We start from the raw sequence: 25,735 nt of genomic DNA on the forward strand, positions 1-25,735 counted from the left end.
TCTAAAAATATCGAGCTGTTTATTTGTCTCGATGCGTTTCCAGTTGTGCCAAGTTGTTTTAAAAACGTTCCAATCATTTTTAGTTTTCGTTGTTTTTGTCTTGCGCGGATTATCTTGGTGTCCATGCGCCTGTACCGAATTTGAAGCCGTCACTTGTTTATAGTGGTGACTGGTATATGTATATATATACACCCACCTACACACCTTTTTTCTAGTTTAGGCCGTGTTTGGCGCTATCCTAACATCGCATTCCGGTACAGGTCGCAAATGGTTCTAAGTCTGAACTTATTAGCAATATTAAAAGAAAATAATGAATAATCTGATTAATTCTATGCTGATGTATCATAACATGATTTATATTTATTACGTGGGGTGCATTTTTGATGGACTGTATTTTAATGGACATATAAATAACGCAATTTGCATCTTTTTCTTCTTTTTTTTTTAAATGTCTTTTCGAACGATAAAATAGCAAATAAAAAGGAAAAAAAATTGCTTGGAGCGTTGTCTCACCATCTGCTGATCTAATAAGTATTGTTTCGAGAAGGGCGTCTAGGTGCAATTGGGAAATTACTATATTAGCTAACAAGTAATAAAAAATTGTATCATATAGCGGATTTCAAAACTGTCTCACAGACAGCAGATATACGAGGGGCAGGATGAAAAGTTCTGATAAACACCTAGAACAAAAATGACATGTTTCTAATTTTTTCTCAGAGGATTGTAAGTGATACAGCAGCGTTGTAAGAAGTGTTATATAACACTTCGTAGGGAATATGTAGAATAATGTGTAAGTTATATGGTTCTACCTTAGTTCCTTCATGGTGATTATCGCAACTTTTAAGCAAACCTGGTGTATATATTAACAGTATGTGAATGGGTGAATAGATTCGGATTTTCGTACCATTTTTATTCATTTTAAAAATTCATATTTAAGATATAATTAAATTAATTCATTTTAATTGTTCTTAGTAATTCACATACAGAATGTAAATAAAGATTGCGATAAACCTTTGATGTTGCGAGCTGCTTAAACTGGTTTTTTGGACTCATTAATTTAGATACGTCGAGGATACCCTAGAAACTACTTCAAGCGAAATGACACTCACCTTACTGAAGGACTTACTGTATTTCCCCATACGAATTTTAGATACTATACAATTTATTTCCAGTGGTACTAGAAGATTCTTCTTAATTAAAACATGAGGTTGCAGGGGTATTATAGGTGTATGCAAGACAGACACCCTTGTCTATTTTTTCATTTTTTTTTTCAGTGTATAACCTTTTCATAAATACATTAGTTCTCAGAGTGATCTTTATTTTAGTAGCATTCCTGTATGTCATTAATGTTCCAGCTTGCTCTTTTTTTATTATAAAAAAAAATCCAATGTGAAAGGAAAACAAACATACGTCTGTAGCAAGCCTTTCTCGTGATATAAGCCAAAAACACCTAACGACGGTTTTAAAATTTTGGGCCCAAACATATAATAATTGTCAAATGAGGAGGTCATGAAAAATTCATCTGTAGCAGGTCCAACCTGATAAACATTCGTGTCTCTCTCTCTATGAATCCCCCCCCACCCCCCCCCCAAAAAAAACCCTAATCGTACATTCTTAATTTATATATTTTCCTAATCCAGATTGTATTTGCCAATCGAAGAATGCTTCCATTTGCTTAAAAATAAATAAAATATATTAAAAGTAAAAAAAAAAAAAATCGCTAAATTATTAATTGCTTTGCGTCAAAGGATTTTCCTTAAGCAAGCAGAATTGATTAATTCTGGACATTTTCCTCCTAATTTAGTTCAGCTCTGTATTAACGTCAGATTGATTGATTACAACTCTTACTACCGCGTGCTTCTTTCTACTTAATGGCTAAACGTCCGCATGCTGTCTGTACAGTAATTCTCACTGCGCATATGCCATATAACGGAACAATTTCCATTCACCTGTAATGTACTGTTGTGCCTTTTACTAGGGGGGGCGTCGTAAGGAATTTGTTATTGCTGGAATAAAAGTATTTGGAAAATTGTATTCCTCGGTTATGTTCAAGCTCAGAGGGAGGGGGAGAGGAGGAGACATTAATTAAGTCGTTATTGTTACAACACTTTCTGGACAGGAGATCACGAGGAAAGATTTATGAAATAATCGAAATCTCTCCTTTAAAGCATCCATCACTTCTCCCGACCCATTAGTAAATATGTGTGCTAGCAACCACCTGTGTTAGTGTTGAGTATTTATGGCTGTACACAGCTCACATTTGTGTTAATTCTTGAAGAGATTCTGCTCTAAAAATGCTGTATATATTGATTAATTTATTCTAGTCTTAATGCATGTACGTGCACATTCTCATGCCCCTCGTTCTGAAGTTTATAATATATGTATTTGATTTACGATTTTTTTTTAATTATATATATATTTTTATGCTGTCAGGTTAACGCTATACAAGCACGGCGGCTTTTATCATTCAGTTGTCGAGACAGGAGATATAACATACTTTTTTTCCACCCGGATAGCACATCCGCTACTGGCATAGATCTTTGCGAATACCTCACGCGGTAGTCATCTACCACATGAAATTCATAGTCCGGTGTTCGACTCCTCAAATTTGTCATGTGGAGTTTAAATTCATGCATTGCTCTCTGTTGTTGAAATTTTAAACAACATATAAACCATCTATAAATTAAATATTATGAAACACCAAGAATCAAACCAACTGGATAAAGTTTTTCCCACTTTGATGACAAATAATGTTTCCATTGTTTACAGAAATGTTAACCTCAAACCAGTTTTAAAAAGGAATATTTAAAAGATAATTCAATCGGTTTTCGTGCAGATGATCCACAGAAAAGTAATTTGTCTACTGTAACTTGAACAGTACAAAATAGCCTTAAAGATTCTAATTTTTAACAAGCTCTGCATTGGGAAGTGTAGCTGCCGATATCATCTCCCCCAAATGTTAACTCATTCCTCCGCCTCAGAATATGTGTTATTCTTGCAAAACCTTGGATCTACGCGTTAAATGTATTTTCATATGGATTCCGTCACACACGAACCAATCGAAAAGTTGAACGTTCTTTCTTTGTCATGATTTATTTTTTAGTATTAGGGCATTTGCCAAGGGCGCCAACAATAGGATAATTATCAATTACCGAAATTGTCTCACTAAAAAAAACGCTTAGCTACGAATTTGTTAAGTTTTCTGAAAAACCAAGCTACGCTGCTGACCTCAGATATGTCATCAACAAGCAGATTTTAAATGGAACCTTGCAGTGAAGGTTTAAAGTAGTCGGTAATAATGTTCTCATGCGTACTTCTTGGCAAGGTTTCGAAGGAGAGGAGGCAGACGTTCCGTGGCACTCTGTTTATTATGACTTATTTTGTTGCCGTCTGTCAGTCGACCTCTCTACTCGTTGATTTTTGATAATGAGCCAGATGCATGCACTGTTTCTTAACGACTTTTATTACGGAAGTGCAGTCTTGTATATGAGATGTGAGTTGGTGGAATAACATTTGCTGCAATGAGTAACCCCTCTCCCCCATCAATTATTGAACTGTTGCCAGTGGTTGGCGCTAGAAAAGAGAAAGGTTTTCGGTATCGTATGAATTATGCAAATACATAGGAAGGGATAGAAAAAAAAAGAATGATTTATCGTTTATAAATGACCTAGATGATGTATATTTATATCAGTTATATTTTACTCTGAACAAATTGAAATATTACTCTCATTCCTTGCGGTTCATAAACGTTCTGCTTATTTTATTAGATATTTATTAATGTTTTAAAAAGTGTTTCAGTGGTTAAGACTAAATATAATTACCCTTCTATCTTGTAATATCAGTGATTTAAACTTCAGTAAAATAACCTTAGGTTACATATTTAAGTTACTAATACACAAGAATGACGCTGTCCTAGTATAGAATTCACAAAGAGAGTGAGAGAGTCTTGAATGCATTGAACACTGACGTAGAGAAATGGCAAAATCTGGAGGCGTAAAGAGAAGAAAGAAGACGGTTTGTGTTAGCTGCATAGATCCTTCAAGATCAATAATGCGCTGGAGTAAGAAAATAAAATATTAAACCTGTTGTTCCTATATCTAAGTAATTATTAACTTTAAAGATATTACAGTTGCATTATACAGTTTGATATTACATTATTAATAAACTTCCTGCATGTACTATTAAATAAAGTAAGGTGTAGTAATGTAACCGTGAGCAATGTCTCTCAACCCTTTTAACGATACGATCTGTCGAAGCCATCTTATATATTGCATGCGTATCAGCGTTTATCAACCTAGCAAATAAAATAAATAATAAATCTATGGTTTATTTTTTTAATACTGTGCCATTGATCAAGTAACCTTTACAGCAAAATATATAAATACTGTTAAAAATAAACCAAAAGGGGGAGGGGGGATAAACATTTTATTTCTTGTAATGTATCTTTTTTTAACCATCAGAGCCACCATTTGGAAACCATGGATTCAGAAATCAGCGACCTGGACAATTTTTTCTCAAAAAGCTAATACATTAACACACTACACCAATGTACTGTACTGAATTTAAATGTAAGAATAAATTAAAATCTATTAATAAATTAATAGCAGATATCTCTAATGTCGCCCTAGCATCGCCAGAACCATATTGGACAAGGTAAAACATTATTTACAAAACTTATTGAATTTGTTTTGCAGTCAAGACTCCCTTGTTCATAAAGAAAAATATCGACAGATTGAAGGAACAGGTAATCGGTAGCCCACTTTCGTCAAACCTAGCCAAGTGTTATATGATTCAGTTTGAGCATTGGATTTTTACAATTACCAACCCACCCTCTTACTTGTTAGCGGTTTGTGAATGATGTTTTTTGCCATTTGCTGTGACTCTCGAATGATGTTCAGAATTTCCTTCTTAAGATTACCAGTACTTACCGAGGCATAAAATGCACCATACTTGAAACAGAATTCCTTAACTCTTCTTGATGGTCTTATACCTCTTCTCCCTTACTGGCTTATGTTTTCCTATCTATAGAAAGCCCTCGTTTGCTGGCAGACACATACAAGCTTACTCATGTTATCCATCCTGTCAGAAGTCTCATTTGCTCTGATGATGAATCGCTTACACGTGAATTTGATCATATTAAGGGAGAAAGCGAGAACTCTGTTCTAATGGCTCCAAAATATCATTATTGACACCCAATAATTATGAATCCAAACAGCCTTCTGATAAAAATTATAATAGAATTATTAAAAACTCTTTTTGGAAAAGTGGCTCATATATTTAAAAATTGTTTCCTTTTCTCCAATTAAAAACTAGCTTCCTTGGTCTTTATAGCCAATGTTTATAACATTTCTGTGGTCGGTCTGCTGAAGCTCAGCGTGAAGAGTGTTAGTAAATGAAGATTTAGGAGATCATCGCTTTAACACAGATCATATTAATTGGCATGACATGACTCCTTTTACATTACAGTTCATCCCAGTTCTTACCAGGTAACAAGATTATTTAAAGAATCCTGTGAGGACTTTCTACATCAGAAAGTAATCCAATATGGTTCTGATGATCAGAAAGTAAATTCCAGTGCGGATCTGACAATACATTCATTAATCAACTTTAATTTATTCTTGCAATATTATCCAGACACTAAAGGAAGGTGAATTAGCCTGTCTCATACGAGGTGGCAGGATTTTTCCATACCGGAAACTCAGGTTTTCGTCCGCAAAACAGGTAAACTACCCATTATAACACACGCAATTAAGAGATCATATACTGACCCCATAGCTTGAGTTAAATCCGAATCAGCGCCCTTCAGCAGACACGTAAGTTTAAAAACTAGAATCAGCTAATCTCATTCTCTTTAAATAACTAAATAAATCAATTTTAGCACTTTTTCTGAGTTCTTCCATGGGAATAATTATTGCAGGCGAAATCGCAGCGTTTTATTTCCATCTAACTTTAATGTTCTCGGTAGGGATCCCGCTTTATAATACTATTGTGCAATTATTTCGATGAGAAAATTGAATCTTCCAGTTAATTAAAAATCCTATTGTTTGAACAGATTTGAAACTGATTTATCATACGATTTTTTGAAGTGTTCATTTTGCGTTAAGAAAGAGTGACATCCTGATCAGGCTGATTCTAATTTATGTTAGTCATTTAAGAACTTACTGTCTGATTAACTCAGATTACTATAGTAAGTATTTTCTTTGGCAGTTGCTTTCGTGGGGGATACAGGTAATATCCCCATTAAACATACACAAATATGTTACTCATTTCATTAAACATGAGTAAATACACCATACCAAGTAATTTTATATTTGGCTTGTTAATTCGAACAGTTCTTTGCTGTCCAGAACATTGAACCTATGACTTATTTATTATTTAAACTGGGACATCTTATTAATCTTTGACAGTACAACGTCCATATTGAACAGTTTCTGGCATTATTTAAGAAATAATATAAAGCAGCATTTTTTTATTCCACTTTGATGGTTTTGTACTCTAAATGCTATTTTTTTCATCGATAATGAAACTGTCGAAACATCTTATTTGGCACGAATAATAAATATCGTTGTTCCACTTTCACTAGCTCATCATTCGAGAACTAGCTGAAGGCTAATGAAAGGAGGTCAGGTACTTCTCTCGGTATTCTTTGAAAAAATTCTTATTTTCCACGCAGCACTTAATGATTAATGTTTCTCCGTAACTTTTTTTTATTTTGTTTGTGTGAGTGAATGAAAAAGTTCTAGAGCAGAACTACTTCTAAGTATTATTCCTATGAGGCGTCTTTTATTTTATTTTTTTTTTTAATTACTTTCTCCTTTTGGATAGATATCATTCACATCTTAAATTTTCCTTTTTTGCTTCTGTTTTCTATTGACCTAAGTTTCACCAGAGAGAAAGAAAGAAAGAAACAGCACACCCCCTCTGTATAATGTAGCGCGTCCTTGTAATTCTCCCATATTTGTATAAGCTGACCAACTTACTACTTGAGATTCTTACCGCGCATATTTGGATCTTAAGTCAACTGGATGTTGTCAGAGCAAACCAACCGGAAATTATCAGAGGAGAACAGAGAGAGAGAGAGAGAGAGAGAGAGGGAGAAAAACGAAATTGAAGACAGGAAATTTCAACTTGTTCATGTAGCTGGGAAAGATACACATACCCGCCACTGAATTAAGCCTTCATGAAGACGTACGTAAACCCCACTTAAGCAGCGTATATGCTTTGGTAACGTGCGTCATCACCACATGTTCTAGGCAACTATTTAAGAATGCTTCTGGTCAGTAATCGGCAATAGTGTGTTGATCACAATGGGAAAAGCAAAGTATCTTTCGGAGTTTGATAACTGGCTAATTGTGGGTGCCCATCTGGCTGTAGCCACGATTTTGAAAACAACAGAGCTGATTGGTTTCTAAAAAAAGGTGAGATGTCCCTGATGTTTATTCAGTGAAAAATATCACACATAGCTTGTCTAAGAGGCGTAACTGTGATCCTAAGAGAGGCTGTCAGGATTGCCATTGTCTGAGAAGGCTTGTACGGACAAACAGAACTTCCTGTTTCAGCAATTCATCGAAGCAGTTAATGAAGGCTGTTTCCGACTCATATCTCACTCAACTATACGAAGAGAATTGAAGAGGATCGGTATTGGCAATCGCATGCCTATAGAAACCATTAATGTCTTCGTAGAACCGTAAAAGTTGGTCTACATTGGCGTCAGGAACACCGTGACTGGATACTACAAGACTGGAAAAAAATTTATGTGGTCCGACGAGTCACGGTACACCTTGTTCTTTATTGACGGTAGCAGAGAGAGAGTTTGGCGGGAGCCCAATGAAACTGGGAACCCAGCTTGCCTAGTAAACACAACTCAAGTTTCTGTAGGTGGTGTCATGATGTCGGACATTTTTCTGTTAGTACGGAACGGGTCCCCTGATATTGCTGTAAGGTAAGGTGTCCTACAAGGAATATGTAGACATTGTTTCCGATCAAGTCCACCCTGCATTGTTGAGTTTTTTTATACAGCAGTTGTTTCATGAACGAGAATGCTACTGTCCATTGAGCAAGAATTGTTCAGCAGTGGATCAGCGAGTATGATAGCGACCTCCACCAGCTTTTCTGGCTACCATAAAGCCCGGATCATTGAGAATGTATCGGACATGTTAGAAAAAACAGATCCGGAGCAATGTCCTTTTCCGTCAAATCTGAGCCAGTTAAAGGACTGTCTGGTGAACGCGTGGTATGTTATATACCACGCGTTCAGACTTAAATAAAATCCAACACCTTGTGGAATCTATGCCAAACCGTATATGCGCTCCAATTCGGGCTAAAGAACGTCCAACACGGTATTTATTAAATAAAAATTTCTAGTTCAGTGGCCGTCTAGTATGCTTTCTCAGTTTTGCAGAGATTCGTGATTAAGATCATTAGTTATCAATAGGAAGGTTCTGGATGACTTTTCTCTTTACAAAAGCTGTCGGAAATATAAGTATAACAACAATACATTTTGTGTGTATTAATTAAGACCCGAGTTTCTTTATTGTTACCGTAAAGATGACTGCTTCAGAAGATTACGAACGCTACATACTTAGCATTCATTTCAATCTAAATTCTGATGAAAGTTTTATGGAAGGTATAAAAGTCTGGTTATCTGATTATTACTTTGCAGGTTGTAACAAACGCCAGTTCTCATAGGAAAAGGAGAGAGAACAAAATAAAACGAATAAATAAAATAAAATAATTTCGTTTTCTTTGAGATTTTATATATTTAAAAAAAAAAAAAATTGGAGATACGAGATTAGCTGGTAGGCCTTAATCGGTAATTTGTTGTAGTAATATATAATCAATAATTAATTGTTTTTTTTTTCTTTTATTTCCATTTTATGCTATTTCTCTATGACGACGAACATTTATTGCAACTTAATATAAAATGGTGTGTGATTCATTTGAATGTTATTTTGCTGATGTAAATATATTAGCTGACAGCATTTTTTATTTCAGTAAAAACTCCGAAAATAAATAACTTGAGATATTGAATAGTTTAAAAATTGATTAGTATGAATACGTTTATTAATTACCAGTAAATTTTTTTTTTCACCGAGTTAAATTCTGATTTTTCGAGTTTTCAATAAAAATGGTTTTCTTTAGATGATAAGAATTCAAAACAATAATAGTCTCGAAGAAATAAAAAATACCGATAAATAATATTTGAAATCTGTTAAGAGCCATGTTTTATCCAATTTTTGCACGTGAGGTATCACCTGATAATGCGATTGTTTGTTGAATTATTAGTGATACGGAATAATAATAAAAAATGATTCCCGATATTATGAACAATTTTTCGCATCTTATCTCAGTATAATTATGAATTAAAACCAAGGAAACACAGCATTTGAAGTGCTAATTATCCCTCTTCTCCGTAGCACCGCCTTTCATTGTTGTAATTATGTTACGAAAAGGTCTTCTTCCGGACTAGTTATAAAATTACCTTTTCGTGCGCTTATTTCAATCGCTTGAATTTAGACAGGAACGTTGTGCACCGGCGATTACCATCCTTGATTAGATTTAACTCTTCTTCCTAACAGGCAATCGACCGGTCATGGGGTTGCTGCAGCCCTATTATTCCGCTCTGGTCTTACACATCTGGAGTGAAATTACTAGCGGAAGTGGCGGTATGGAAAACGTGATGCCGCACACCGCCTACCATCCGTTGCCTCAGTTGTTCGGAACGAGTGATAAATCTTCCTGCTCACGTCACCGCGGTTCAGATCCTGGGCCACGGTGCAGCGACAGGTTAGGTGGCAGTCACGCCTTTGACAATGTTGTTCGCGCCAGCCGTTTGCTGCACGCGTGTGAATGTCTGCATATTGTTATAGTGTTCATACTCTTGTGGGTGGTTGGCTAGAATGAAATAATCCTTGTGTAATAATGCGTCTTTTTTTTCTCCCTTTTTTTGGCATAATGATATGTATGATTCATGTGTACCACGATATATTTATACATGCAAAATTCATATTTTTAAGATTTCTCCGTCATTTTCATTTGGAGGATTTATTATTTAATATAATGAATGCATACTTAAAAAGGCCAAAATAATTAAAATGACTAACATAAGAGGAATTCATTTGGCATGCATGGTAATTGCAACCAACTAAACTTACTTCCTTACCCTGAAAAGATTCAGTCGACGTTAGGCATGGCCATCCCACTTATCTTCTCATCCTTAGTATCTGACAGCTGCGGTAAGTTTCTGCTGTGTGTAAACCGACATAACTTACCCCTGACGCTTAATGGAAGGGGTCAGATTTCCAAGAGGCAGGGTCAAGATGTCGATTACTCCACCACACATTCCCTCTACTTGTCGCTCATTTTCATCCAGATGTTTCACCAGTTCCCCCTACGTCTTTATTCCAACGCGCGCTCCCCACTGCGAACCGAGTAGTGTTCCTTCACATCAGCCTTGGCATCCTTGCTCCTGCCGCATCCCTCGCGCTTCCAATTGGTTTCCGGCGGAGCCCGTAGCAGGCTTTGTGAATAGGTAGAGAATGCGTCGGCCGAGGCTACGGCGGGCAACAGAGGGGGAGAGGGGAGAAGAGATCAGAAGTAGCTTGTTAATATTGGCTTGGAGAAGCTCTGTAGCCGCTCCCAAATGTCGTCGACGATATTTTGCACTGCAGTGGCGTACAGAAAATTTTGGTCATTTTGTTACCTTAGCTTAGGTATGTTTTTTTTTTTTCAAAAAATTTTTTTTTCTCTTTAACCCGAGTGAATAAGGACTGAATAATGTGAGAAATGTAAATTGAAAAGCGCGATATATTTTGTATTTCGGGATTCATTTTTTTGGCTCTTACTATATTTTGGGAAATTATAATGTTAGCCATCTTTTGAAAAAAAATAAAATAAACGATAAAATCCTTCCAAATTATTTGTGACAAACTCCTCATAAGCGATAGGAAATTAATTATTGAAGACTTTCTCTTGGTAATTATTTTCCATGCATTTTTTGTTTTATCATTAGATAACTCATTTGTGTAAAGGTGCCTTCGATTTTATCTTTTGTTTATGTTAGCGCTTCACCGTTTTTTTTTTTTTTTAGCTCAACAGAAATATACGACGTAACAAAAAATATATCTGTACTGCTGTAAAGGGAACACACGCATACATTTCTCATATAAATATTTGTGTGTGTGTGTGCCTACTGATATATACTCCGCATTTTAAACGACGGATGGCTGTATATTTGGGATATGTGTGTGTGTTGTCTAGGCGGCAGCCTCCTACCCAAAATGAATTAGGCAAATCGAACTTATAACCATATTCATCTAGATGAAATTTTACCAATATGTCCTCTTTTACCACCTGTTAGTTTTTGTGCTTTAAATACTTGTGTGCGTGGCGACGAATATTTTTGTTTATTCCGCTAGACAAGTCGATTCTCTGAGTTGTAATGCATCTGTTTCTGACATTGGGTCGTTATTATAATATATTAGTTATTTGTAGTAGAACCGATTGTTTTAACACACACACTGGGTGTCCGCTTACTGTGACGTCTGTATAACCGTTATCTTTTGAGGCATTCGCTTAAAATTTCTTACATTTCAAATGAATGAAATTTGATATCGCCCATTAGCTACAAGTGCGTAGTGCTTCACTGCTTTACAAGTGGAGTAAAGCAGTGAAGCCACAAGATGTTAGGCCAGACAGATATTAAAATAGAATGCGCAATCAATGTATTTTGATTCACTTTTCTGCATATTTGGGAATTTTAAATTTTATTTTGTTTACAGTTACTCAGAGAGAAAGAACAATTCTTCAGTTTTTCATCTTATGCTAGAGTACATACAGACGTGCTTATATGGTGGGACATTTGAACATCTTTTATTATTAAAAGCGAACTTTTAGTTATTCGGTGTTATTTTATGAATTGGTAAATTTTTAACCTAGTTATGCCGCACCCACCAAAATGGAAACATGATTGATGCTAGTGAATTTTTCGAACAAAAGCAAAGCTATTACATTTAAAAATGTGTAGATTTGAATGCAAAACTTCGTATGACTGAACAAGTTCAGTCATGCATGTCGTGTTTTGCACATCATTTTAACATTTTTCCATTATTTGTTTCTTTTAATATTAAAGCAACAGATAGATGTTTGTTTGTATTTTTTTTTTTTTGACCAGTTTCCACAAAATACATTTTCTTAAAATTAACACATTAACACATTTTATTTATATATTCCTTATTAAAGCACCTACACATATCATTTATTAGAAACAGAAAGCAACAATTCTAATAATTTTTTTGTGTTAGGGGAGAGGGCGAACTCCATTCTCACCAATCTTGTAATGTGCTTAGCGAGATCCCCCCCCCCACCACCACAATTAAGCATCGTAAATGGGCATCCACTGTATATTATTATTACAGGATATCCCCAGGGACTCGTGGAGGGAAGGCCGCATATTATTCACATTACCTGCACTTACCACACCAAAAGAAAGTCCACTCCAATCGATTTCCTGACTGTCCTATCTCCAACCGTCCATAAAATTAAAAAGTTCCATTTACTGGTATTGTATATGACCTTTCAGAAGTTTGTGTTACACGTATATAGTATATTAATTCATTCATCCCCCCCCCCAGTGAAATCATATTTATATGCTTTCCTGAAATGTATTGGCTGGTCTTCATGAGATATTATGCAAAGCATTTATAACATTATAATGAAATTAGTTTGGTGCCTTAGTGGCTGGCTGTGGTCTCCTTCCTTACATGCTATGGATTTAAATCCCAGTGATAAGTATGTATGTTTGTGAAAGTCTTGGCTCGATGATTTTTCACTCTTTCATGTGGGATCGCCATCCTATCCATTGAAGACCCGAAATGACTAATATGTTCCAAACTGCCCCTTTAGAGGGTCTTCCGTGACCGCTTAACCCAATCATAATACTAATATCTTGTCCATTTGCAATCTTTATTGGGCGTGGTTAACATAAAAAATGTATTACATTGATTTAGTATAATAAATTCATTTAATCTGCATTTAAACTCACGTCGCTGTTAAGTTGTACTACATGTGTTTTGCCGAATCTCACTTCCAGTATACCATTTATCATCAGTCGACAATTTCGCTTATATTTTTTAATGTGAATCCTGTCCACGAACTACGTGGTTAGGATTGATAAAAATACTGGTAGTACAAGCCTTGTACTACTAGTATTTTTACAATGAGTAGTTTAAGGATAAATTGATCTCTAAACCAAACAGTGTACTTATTGGTGCCACTTTGGGTCTCCATTATGTAGGGATGGTGGTTTTTCCACCTAAAGACATTCACAAAACATTCATGCTCAAGGTGGGATTGGAATTCACAGCCTAATTAAAAAGAAATAATACATTAGCTATTCATCCAAACGAGGCAAGCAAAACTTATCGACTCGGAAACGCTTGCTTAGTCAATCTTCCTATGTCCCGAGGCCTTGGGATTCGAACTCCGTCAGTTCCCTTCTCTCATCCATTTCATCTGGCCACAATAGTACTGACGTAGAAGCATCATATTCCTCCAATTTATACCGGCTACAAGCTCGTTACATGGCACGATGCGCCTTACTCATGTGTGTGTGGGGGGGTCCGTTGACTCCTTTCTAAGCAGTGCGTGCTTATATATATATATCCTAAATAAATCAACCAACCATTCTAAACTGTTGAATATTTTATCTTTAAATGCTTCAAATCGACATCTTTTAAAACATTATTTTCAACGTTTCCTCGAAATAGCATAAACGGAATCAGAATATGTGGAAGGGCGTGTTGCTCACGTGTCTGTGCCACAGCCTCTTTAAGGGAATGACAGTTGTATGACACATCAGAAACTTCTGAAGAAAATTAGGATTAAAGTTGGGCAAGAATATGTGCATCATATACTTGCGTATTTTTCATCCTGGTTTTCGAACTAACTGGTGTTTGTAGTATGAACTCACTCTGAACAGATGCAACTACACACGTTCGGTGGCTTAATAGGCACCGAACGAATATTTGACAGGATTTGTAAAAAATAGCCGATGTGCTCCTTAGTTATAGCGATAGTCCTCATAATTATTATACCTCTCTTAGTAATAATAATTATGAGGACTATCGCTATAACTAAGGAGCACATCGGCTATTTTTTACAAATCCTGTCAAATATTCTTCTTCCCGACAGTCTTCGAAAAGCTGTACTAATCAGGGAAAATACCAGGATGTCAATCGATCGCATTCCAGTTTGTTCTAGATGTCTTAAGTCAAGGAAAGCATTCAGTTACATAGGAAAACTTTTCTGGAATCAAAATGCACGGTAAATAAATGAAAAGGAAGATGACATTGTCCGCATGAGATCCCTTATTATTACTCCCACTTCACTGTCAACCAAAATTATGGTCGACTGGTTCACTAGATGAACTTCAAGAACTGCACAGTTCTATTAAAAAACAAAAATTAAATATGACTTTCTTGAGATAACGATGCAGATTTTTCAGTAATACATCATCTGCAATATATCAATACTCATACATCAGTTTTATTAATGAATATATCCATCAGAAGCTGCCAATTATCGCATTTTAGTATTTTCAGGGAAGATAGGATGTGGGGAGAGATACTGCTGATGATAGCGGTTGAATTGCAGCCAAAAAGAATAGGAAATAGGCGGAAGGGTGGCTGTTCATTTGAAGCAATCTGGTGTGAGATGAAGGCCAATATGACAAAATATACATTTGGTTGTTGCTATGTGCCAGGGAGTTCCACAGATGATCTGATGACATGCATCGCCTAATTAGTACAATGAGTACAAGCCGACTGATTATTATGGGAGATTGTAACGATAGAGATATAGACTGGAAGGAAGAAAGAACACATAGCAGGAAAGAAATAGAATTTATACACATGCTTAGAGATAATTACTTAAGGCAGCATGTGATGGAAGAGACTAGGGTGGTAGAGTATTTGACCTGGTCATAGTATCAGAAGAGCTATCCATAATCAAGGTGACCACATTGCCTCCGATTGATGAAGGTGACCATGCGCTCTTGACTTGGGAGATTGTAAAATATGAGGAATATTCTGTCAAGAAGGGGTATATGTGGAAATACAAGGCAGGTGATTATGACGTCCTTAGGAAAAAACTTAAATCTGTACCATGGCATAAAACACTGTACGGTAAGGATATTAGTAGTGCATGGGATATAGTTACAGGTCATCTAGAGGAAGCAATATTAAATTGTATACCTAAGGCAAGGAGGGTTAATCATATAGTAATTAGATGGATGAGTAATATCATTAAACACGAGCTGCAGAAGAAGGAAATGCTGTGGAGGCTATATAAAGAAAAAATTGACAGCAAACTCATGAATTGTACAAGATTCAGGCATGCAAGGTGAATCGCATAGCAAGGAAGGCAAAATCAGATTATGAGAAGAATCTAACCAAGCAGGCCAGAGGAAATCCCCAAGAAAGAGGAAGAATGACCATAGAAGATTAATGAGTGATAATGGTCATGAGGTTAACAGAAGTAGATAAAATAGTCGAGTTACTGAGTAACCACTGAGGGCATATCATCCTAGTGAGGTTATTGTTTTAACATGTGACACACCAATGTGGGAACAAAGGTGGATTGATGAATTGGAGATTCTTAGGATATTGCAGAATCTCGACGTAAATACAGCTATGGGATATCAGCTCAGGTTTTGCAAGAACGTGCAAGGGAACTTGCAATGCCTCTGACTAGGCTATTTAATTTAAATCTCAGTTCTGGTAGAGTTCCGAGGGAGTGGAAAGAGGACAAAATAATTCCCTTGCATAAGGGAAGTTCTAAGACTTCAGTAGCAAATTATAGACCAATCAGTATTTCGGGCGTGGTGGTAAAAGTACTAGAAAAATTGGTTAGAAAGAGAATTCAAGAGTGGGCAGATAAAAATATACTGTATGATAATCAACATGTGACGGGTCGGGCATGCCGTAGTAATTTACTAATTTTATATAATAGAGAAACAGCTGAGTTTGATAAAGGAAATGGCTACATGATGATTCTATTGGATTTTACAAAGGCATTTGACAGAATTCCGCATGGAACTCTATTACGCAAATTAGAACGAATCGGGATGGACATGACACTGGTTAAGTGGAGAGGGTGGCTGCTGGACAGATATCAAAAAGTGGTATGTGGAGGGCCAGAATCGAGGCGAAAACAAGTAACTAGTGGTGTTCTGCGAGGTTCATTGCTGTAACCATTGCTGTTTAATTTGTGCATAAATGATATAGAAATATCCAGTTTGTTTGTTGATGATGTGAAATTAGAGTAATTGTAAAGGCGAAGGATGTGGAAGGCCTGCAAGACAATTTAAATAGGCTTTCAGTGTGGGCAAAAGATAATGGGTGTCAGTTTAATTTGGAGAAAAATTATGCATTTTGGGAAAAAAATAGATTACAAGCTGTGTATCACATTGATTTCACTGTACTCTAGGAAACAGATGAAGCTAGAGATTTAGGGGTGGTGGTGGTAGTAGACAGAAAGTTAAAGGTTAGAGGACATATTGCTAAGGTTGCTGAGATAGCCCATAAGATTATTTGGCTATTGAAGAACACATTAACATATTGAGATAAGGAAGTTATTTTATACTTCCACATCTAAATTACTCTGCTCAAGTCTGTTTCCCTGGTTTTCTTGGGGATGAGGACTCAGAGGTGAGTGGCCTGTGGAATGTTCCCTGTGGGGATTGCAGAAGTTGGTTGATAGGAGAAAAAGAGGGGGTATGATAGAAACATTTAAGTTGCTTAAAGGATTTATAGGATTGATGCATGAGAAATATTTCAGCTTGGCTAGAGGGACCAGAACAAGAGTTCATCCCTGGAAGTTGAATAAAGGTGTGGTTAGTAGGGGTGTGAGGACCAATTTTTTTTGCTTCGAGAGTTGTGAATGAGTGGAATGGTTTGCCAGAGTCAGTTGTGAGTACTTTGTCTGTTAATGGGTAAGGAGAGGGATGATAGATTGGATCTCCCGCGATGAGTCCTCGGACTCCGTAGAGGTGCCCGTATAATAATAATATGTAGGCTTTGTCTTATTTATTTATTTATTTCCAAGTAGATTGGGCTAAATATGTATGAACTGAAGGATTTGGTTTATATTTAACCTCCTACCACACCCCCAGCATTTTGCAAAATCTGTAGCGCATTAGCGTCGTATATGGACATGAAGTTAAGAAGAAAGACCCTGTTAATGGTATCCGAGCAGCTGGAAATTGTGGACCTTGAGGAATGATCAAAGGGTATGTGTAGATGGGATGAAAGATAACTAGAAGTTAGGTGTGTCCACCAACTGCAGTTCACGTTTTTATTGGACAAATGATCGTAACTGCACTTGAATTTTTAATCTGTGGATACTTGTACAAGCATTCTTATTTCCAACTGAACTATTTTATTGACTCTTAATTTTTACTCGTTGTTTACAGTACGATTAAATAAACAGTTTTAAGATTCCATCCAAGAGATGGGTTGACCCACGCTGAATATATTCAGCGTCGGTTGAAGATCAGTACTTGTTACACCATGTAATTTTTTTGTTTGCATATATAGTCGTGCATTGCTAGACTAAACCCTAATAAGGGTTATTATTATTATTTTTTTTTAAATCATATAGTTTCCAAACTTTTAGAATAGAAGGTCAGCCGTTGAGATTTAAGTTTGACCGAAGCCTACTACAGTAGGCTTCAGTACTTTCTTCGATAAATTCATATTTATAAGTGCATAATGTATATACCAAAGAATCTTTTGGCTTCTTTGTTGATCCATTTCCGATATATGAGGTTTAATAAACTGAATATAGGTTTGACGTGATCTTTGACCAGAAAAATGATGATACAGGAGCACGGAACTTGGCGAAGGAAGAGAGTTTGTCTTAACGAAAAGGTAACAGCGGATTTGGTCGATAAGTTTGAAGATGCACTGACTTGGATTTTCGTAAGAATCTTTGTCATGTACTTAGATACTTTTACGTAAATTCTGTTCATGTCCTCTTCGCTTAAGAGGATATGTAGAGAAAGGTCATTTAAAAGGACAGCTTGGTAATTTCTATTTCTTGTTATAAGGGATTCTTCAACAAGAAAATATACTCTTCCTATCAAGCATGATCACTCCCTGTGCTACGTCCAGTATATTTTTATAATAACCCCCTCCAGCATTCCCATCATCTTAACGGTGTATTATTGCATATTGTGGTTATCTAAGATAACGGCCAGGTATTAAAGACTGTAACATATTGCGATGAATAGAACATTTGATAAATAAGGTCTAAAGATGCATAAAAGAATCATTACAATATTGAAATGATAGGTCCATATTTTTCTGAATATCATTAAAACATAATAATATGAAGGTGATGATGCAATTGATACGCCATTTCCTGTATTCTAAATAGAATATAGGTAAATTGCAGGAATAGACTATTAGTGGTATCAGAAATTATCGCAACCCCCCCCCCCTTCCCCGCAAAAAAATGTAAAAAGTTGATTTGGATATCCCTAGGCTTTGTATCGATTCTTATAATACCGGCTAATAATGCTTGGAGCAAGTGCTCCATAATTCAGGACCCACTCACATTTCCTTTTTAGGACAAAAATAATATTATCATTCAAATGTACAGGACCACAGAAGTTTAAATTTATTTCAAAATACGAAAATTAGAATAAGGAAAGCGAATAATATCTTGCGGTTATTTTTGGTGAAGTCGCGTCCTTCCTGCGATGCCATCCATGCACAATTTCCTTTTCATATTAAGAAGGTTCTTTATACTGAATTGCAAACTAAACCTTTTCATAATGCTTCTTCACTCCCGCCCTTAGCTTATGATACATAAGCAAAAGAATAGACTCTTTTGAATTCTCCCTGTGGGAATAAAAGTCTTTAGAAGAATTATTTATTTTCATTGGTTATTGTTTTCTTTTTTAAAATCCATCCAGTAAATATGCAGAATTTGCTTCTAAAATTTCACTGTAAGAGTAATTTATTGCTAGGAGGGCACGCCTCGAATTAGAATAAGCAAACAAATGTGATTTATAGGGATTTCCAAGGCTTCCTGATATAGTGATCACCTGCATTGCGGAGAATGTACTGATAATCATTACGATGCCTCATTATATCATCGGAAGAATTACACCACTGTATATTAGCATGTAAGCGAAACTAGACTGAACAGAAAAAAAGAAAAAAAAAGTAGTGGAGGGTATTATCCTTAATACGTGAAATAAACTTTGCAGGTGAAATCATATACATATTTTGTCAGTCAGAAATTATAATACCTAATAGATGCTGATATTCATATGTATCTGTTTATAAATGCCCCAGCAGCAGCATCGATCATTTGGAAAATTAGGGAATGAAAATGTACGTTTGAATCACAATTCTGTAAAACTTGATCAAGAAGCTGTTTGTTGGATTATGCATTTCGGAATCATCATCATATTGATGACTCCCTTAGCATTGCTTTTTCCTTTGCTTCCTCTGGTTTAAATGAATCGACACATTTTTATAATGCTCTTAAATGCTAAATTTCATCACTTCAAGTAGAAATTATCTTACCACTAAAACAACCCAGTTATAATAAAAAAAAAAGGAGGTAAACACCATTTCAAACTGTTTTTCCAATAAAAAATGAATTATAAAGAAATACATTTATTTATGAATCGATCAGTGTTGAATCTAGGACTATTTAACGATAGAAATTATTACACTGAAACGTATTGAATTCTTTACGTATAATAGCGGTACAAATTATAGCTAATGAAGATGTTGTTTTAAATTGTTTTTCCAATGAGAATGCAATTCTAACATCATCAAAAGATAAAATAAATACTCTTCTGCTCTTTATAAGCATTGCAGATAGTAAACGCTTAGAACTGTCTACACACAAGTTGAAATTGTTCAGATAGACTATTCGATTGCCAATATATCCTTTGTTTTCGCGTGAACATATCTGCGACAGATATGTTTTTTAAGGAACATTTGTCATTGTACTTTGGGAAAGGAGTGAAAAACGTTGAAGATATCTAAGTTATGACTTGTTTTATTAAAACTTTAATCCATTTTTGGTTTGTAATGCAAACAGAATTTTGTTTTACCAAATTTTATCGCTACAAGTGGTCTGATTGAAATGATTCTACTGTTCCCACAACAGATCATCTTCCGTACCATCCATAAGATTAGAGATACCACACTCTTTAAATGATTTTATTAATTACAGTCTCTACTTTTGCTTTATTCCATGCTTTGATCACAAAATTGCACAACATATCAAGTGATGCAGCGCGCATAGAACCACCGTTTGTAAATGATTTTTCAACATCCAGTTATTCCACTCTTCTCGCATGCGATCTGTAAATGGTTTGTTCAAGCAGATGTCTAGTGGTTGCAATATAGAAGTTAAACCACCAGGTATAACAACAATTTTTGTATTATTTTTTTCCGGAATACTTTTAGTATTTCAGTTAAATGACTGCGAAACATATCCCATACTAATAAACTGCGTTTCTTCATTATACCGCCTGGTCGCGTGTTCCACACATTATTTATTCATAAAATCACACCATTTTCTTCCATCCATCCTTTTTCGTGAAAATGTACAAAAACACCTGAAAGAAATTTTATCTTAGGTTTAGTTTTACGTTTGAAGATGATCATTGGTTTTAACTTGGTTCCATCAACCCAACATGACAACACAACCGTGAACCTTGTTTTTTCATGACCCGTACCTCGAACTAGCACACTCTTACTACCTTTAGACTCCACTGTTTTATTGTTTATCATATGAAAGCCCATAGGAGTTTCATCCATATTTCCAATATTTGATAATAGAAATTTATGTTTTTGTCACAACTGAATAATAAATTTGTGGAAACTGGTAAGTTTGTGGTCAAGATCTGCTGGTAGTTTTTGAGCAATTTTCTTTTTTTGTCGTATTACCAGATTTTGTATGTTCATAAAACGAGTAAACCATCCTGAAGTAGCTTGAAATTCTATACTTTCATCCGGATTCAATCTTGACCATTTTAGTGCATATGCTTGTAATTCAGTGCATATTTCTTGTAATAAATATGATTAGAGCATATGCAAGATAACCGTTCTGCCTTTGTTCGAATACCCATTCTGCAACTTGATTTTCCATTTGCGACCATCGGGTGATCCCCGTTTTCATCGCACATTTTTTCTTTGGCAATTTTTTTTAAATATCTTCTTTCTTCCTCCATTCTCTTACCATCTCGGTTATGTCAAACTTTCTTGAAGCAGCACAGTTATTAGTTTGCGTTGCCATTTCAATTACCCTTATTTTAAATCGAGCTTCATACTTTCTTCGTTTTGTTGCTTGTTCCATGATTTTAAACGATAAAAATTTTAATAATCCTAAAATTAAAAAAAAATGCAAAATTAATAATTAATTAAAATTGGGGCTAATCACTTTTAATTAGGGTAATTCGCGTAAATACTAAATCTATGCTATGCAAAATAATAACGGATATGCATAGATATAAAAATAACGGATATAACAACAATACCTAACGTTGCATTAATACAAGAAAGAAGAAATTTTGGGGTCTTTTTATACAACCGACATAAACTTAAAACCTAAAAATAGCCTAAAATTTAGGCCTCGTCCTATACGCTGACATATACGGTATATATAACTACCACTTTGGTTGATGGCAGCGAAAATGCCTCCGTTTCATTTTTAACGTAAAATCTTAAAAGATGAATGCATGTAGAAGTTCCACTGAATAGCAAAATAAAATATGTTCTTACTGAACTACTGAGATTTTAAAACATTTGTTATCACTGTTGAACCTTGCCGATGTTCTCTCAGTTTTTTTTTTTTTTTTTTTTGAGTGAAATAATTATCAGTAAAGAAAACTCTTCATTTAATCGGTTCCTTCTCTTACCAAAGCGCCTCAAGCTAGCTGCTAGTAAGATGCTTCCTTTATGTTGTATGTACGTGCACCCAATACTCCGATAATGCGGCTGTTCTTTCTTTCTCTCTCTTAATTGGTTGAGGCAAGGAAAGCCACTGCGTAATTTATAGAATATCCCAATGCAGAAAAACATCATCAGATATATACGTTAATATAACATTCACAGATTTTCCTTTTCAAAATAGTGATATCACGTGTAATCAATCTAAATTATTCTCTAATTCCCAAATGGTAATATCAACATTTTATCGTATTCTCTTTAAACATCTCACGATGAAGAGAAAAGACAAACGTTTCAAATACTTAACATAATATTCTATAGTGGGTCGTTTGATGTTCAGATAAGCAATGCGATCGCAGTTGAAATTACGCAAAAATCTGCTTCGTTTTGATTATTTTGATAATTATACGTTTCGATTTTAACGAATATTAATTAGTACTATATTCCGTGGGGGGATTTGAATGATCTTGGTTTGTAATGGTATTTAGTAATTGGTTAACGTTTTTTGAACAGTTTTGTTGAACAAAACCCTCATTCAGTTAAACTGATTTTTTACACTTCCGCTGAAAAGCGGCGTCTTGTTAAAATAAAACAATAATAAAACCATTGGCCTAGAAGTTTTAAAAGCACAAACTAAACAATCCGGAATGTTGTTCCCTTTCATAAACCTTACCTTAACTTGAACTAAAATTCTTTTTTGAGCACCGGACCAAGATTTCGTTCTGTTGTTCGCGTGTAGCCTCGCAATATGTGGTTCCTTTGCGAAATAAAATAGCAGCAAATCACTGTAAACATTAAACGATTATGAAGTAAAATAGTTTAACAAATGGAACTCTTCATTTAATAAAATTAATTACAAACTTTTTCAAAAACTCACACCGAACGAGTCGGTTTTTGAATAGTATCGAAGCGTCCCTTGGTTTTGAATCTCAATAATCTCCTCTCGAAGGGTATCACTGATAAAAAATGTCATGAGACATCTTCCACGTCAATATCAAATGGTTAGCAGATTGTGCTTGCACACCCAGCTGTTCACTTACTCTATTCCTTCCACACCAAAGTTAAAAGTCCTCTAAAGAAATTATTTCAGATTACGGAAGATGCTGATGGCCCATTATAAATAATAAATTATATCTTTAGGAGATCACTGTATATTTTTAATGATGAAATTTATATTGGCACGCTATGCTAATATAGAATATTAACCGGTAACTAGGAGCAGAACATCGTAATATTACAATAAATGTATACAGAAAGCACACCTAAGAAAATGCTGCTTATCTGTTTTTTTGTATTTATACTACAGAATGCCTTGAAGTGAAGTATTTTGGAGTTTATTTAATATATCAGCAACTTCCTTCCCTCGTTCATGGAGAAACGTAATACTTCTGAGCGGCTACAGACTGCTCTGTTCTAGTCATGCTGCCATCGAACCATCTTGTTTGTGATACGCCTGACTGCACGTGCAACTGATAACAGAAGGTTCAGTCGAAGCGTTTGCTCCTCAGAGATGAAATATTTCGATGCGCTTGAAAATTTTCGTTGTGAAGTCATAAGTACGTTATATGGCAGACTACAAGTGCTATGGTGCTCCATGTTGGGCTTATCAATGCCCTTAGCAGCTTTCTTTAAACTCTCCCGTTTCTGTATTTGCGGCAGAAGCGAATGTGTCCATACCGTACGCATTTTCGCTTGCATTCTTGTTTGTGGAATAAAGTTAAGGTTATTTTTAGAAATAGAATAGTTATTCTATTTGAAATACGAATTTGCTGTCTGTTTGGGAAAGAATTGTTCTTCTGTTTGTTTCGAAATTCGGTCAGAAAGATATTTTATAGACATATACATTGCCTCTTTGGAAGTATAATGAAAAGAATTATTACCGAAATTGCATGAAGCAGCTTGCCATTTTGCAAACAAGTCGAACCATTTTTCACAATAGCATTTATTTATAGAATACATTTTATTTTGGTTGTGCAAACCACCAGGACAATTCGATCTTTCATAACAATCAAAGGTATAGTTTCTGACTTGCTGAAAACATGGGCCATGTGAAACTCTCTCTCCCTAGTGGCAGATCCAAGCAGCCTGACTGACACTAAGAATGAGGGGTTAGTATCAGATTGTAATTCTAATTATATTCTAATAATATAATAATATATAGCTTAAGAATTGTAGGATATATGTGACAACATAAAAAAAATTATATACATAATTATATATGAAATATCATCAGTAGTAAGTGGAATTTAAAAACCTACTGATAATGAAGATTGAAGAGGCATTTAAATTCCTTCATTAAACAAAGATTTTCTCTGGTTGACTTGAATTTACTTCTGGAAAAACAGTGGTTTGTTCGATGGAATTGTGAGTGAAACTCTGCGCAGGCCAAGGCAACTTTCCGTGTTTAAACTGACAGTTGTTATGAATTGGCACTATGTCAAAGGCTATTGTTTCCTGATGTAGGTCGAGTCCTCTTGAAAATCATTCCATCAGTGGCTCATCGCTCCACAGTACCTTCCTTCTCCTGATGCTGCTCTCTCTCTCTCTGTCTATACATTGTAGTAGTCATTGTACTGATTGTGATGTGGCAGAGACTTCCGGGATTTCGAGTATGTTTGAGCCCTTATCCCTTTTTTTTTTTTCGAGTGATCTGAAAAAGACAGGCTGCGCAATTTTATGCGACAGCACGCTTGAGTTAATAGCAGATTGATTTCCATTAATGTTTTGGTAATGGCATTATTTTCTGGCTTCTCACTTATTGCTTCCACCCAACCGCAATACATCTTTCTACATCGCAATTTGATGTATCAAGACTTTTTCTCCGCCATCTTGGATCAAATAAAAAAAATCGGATCCTGTGTTTGCAAAATCATTATATATCATTCTACTTTTGTGCTGTTACTGGAATTGTGCAAATTCCAAAGCAAAGCTAAAGGAATTGAAATATCAAAATATCCTAGTATGAGTTGCATGATGATGTGCATGTTATAAATATCCTTGGAACCTATGGCAACATTAGCATTGTTATAGGCATCAGTTTTATGGATGTCATCACATCTGCTACACGAAGACAAAAAAAAATGCATATAAGTTTTTTTTCTTGCATTTCATAAATGCAAGAGGCATAAAGAAACTCGTTTAGCGAATATTACTTGAAGACATTTTTGGTATCAGTAGTGCTTCAACGAATACATAACTTAGCTTTTTCAATTTCAGATAATATACACATTTAAAGTTTACCTTCATTGTTTACATTGTAAAATTGTAACCAAAAATAAAAGCAAATATTTGCTGTTAATAGCTAAGATGAATATTTATTGGAATATTCAGGTCATGTTGCTACAGTTTCAGTTGTTAATTTTTTTTTTCCCCTCGATTCATCTGTTTCCCCTCTGCTGCTTCAGGAAAGCCTCTCCAGTGATTCTCCGCCTCCATTCGCGACATTTGCTTCTCCTCTCCAAATGTTACCTGCGTTTCTTCTAACTTCCATTTCTCGCCTTCCTTTCTTTCTTCCTTCCCGTATGTCATTTTCCCTTCCGAAGAAGAAGTCACTTTTTAGTTCCTGGTTAGTTATCCTACAGTCTTTTCACATGTCCCGGCCATCTGTATTTTATCAACTTGACATGGCGAAATAATTTCTTCGAGCTAGCCTTAGCTGTCTATTGAATTCTCAGTTAGCTTTTACAGCCCACAACTATACGAGCTGAAACTAATGGTAGAGAGACATTCTTTTTAAAAAAAAAAAAAAAAAATGAATA

General features: G+C 35.4%; 2 protein-coding genes across 2 annotated transcripts in view; one reads left to right on the plus strand and one right to left on the minus strand.

Moving 5' to 3' along the window:
• The window catches only part of LOC150096240 (uncharacterized), a 72,038-nt gene extending 61,631 nt beyond the window's left edge, over positions 1–10,407 (minus strand). The window contains exon 1 of the mRNA XM_090409468.1: positions 10,163–10,407. The gene's annotated coding sequence lies outside the window, so the exon portion shown is untranslated. The remainder of the gene's footprint in view (positions 1–10,162) is intronic.
• LOC150096239 (midasin) overlaps positions 1–25,735 on the plus strand; it is a 1,081,806-nt gene that overhangs the window by 499,048 nt on the left and 557,023 nt on the right. The gene's annotated exons all lie outside the window — the stretch shown is intronic.

Source organism: Typopeltis vanoorti, chromosome 19 (assembly GCF_054136105.1).
Source record: "Typopeltis vanoorti isolate ZY-2024b chromosome 19, IOZ_Tvanoo_1.0, whole genome shotgun sequence".
Lineage (NCBI taxonomy): Eukaryota > Metazoa > Arthropoda > Arachnida > Uropygi > Thelyphonidae > Typopeltis > Typopeltis vanoorti.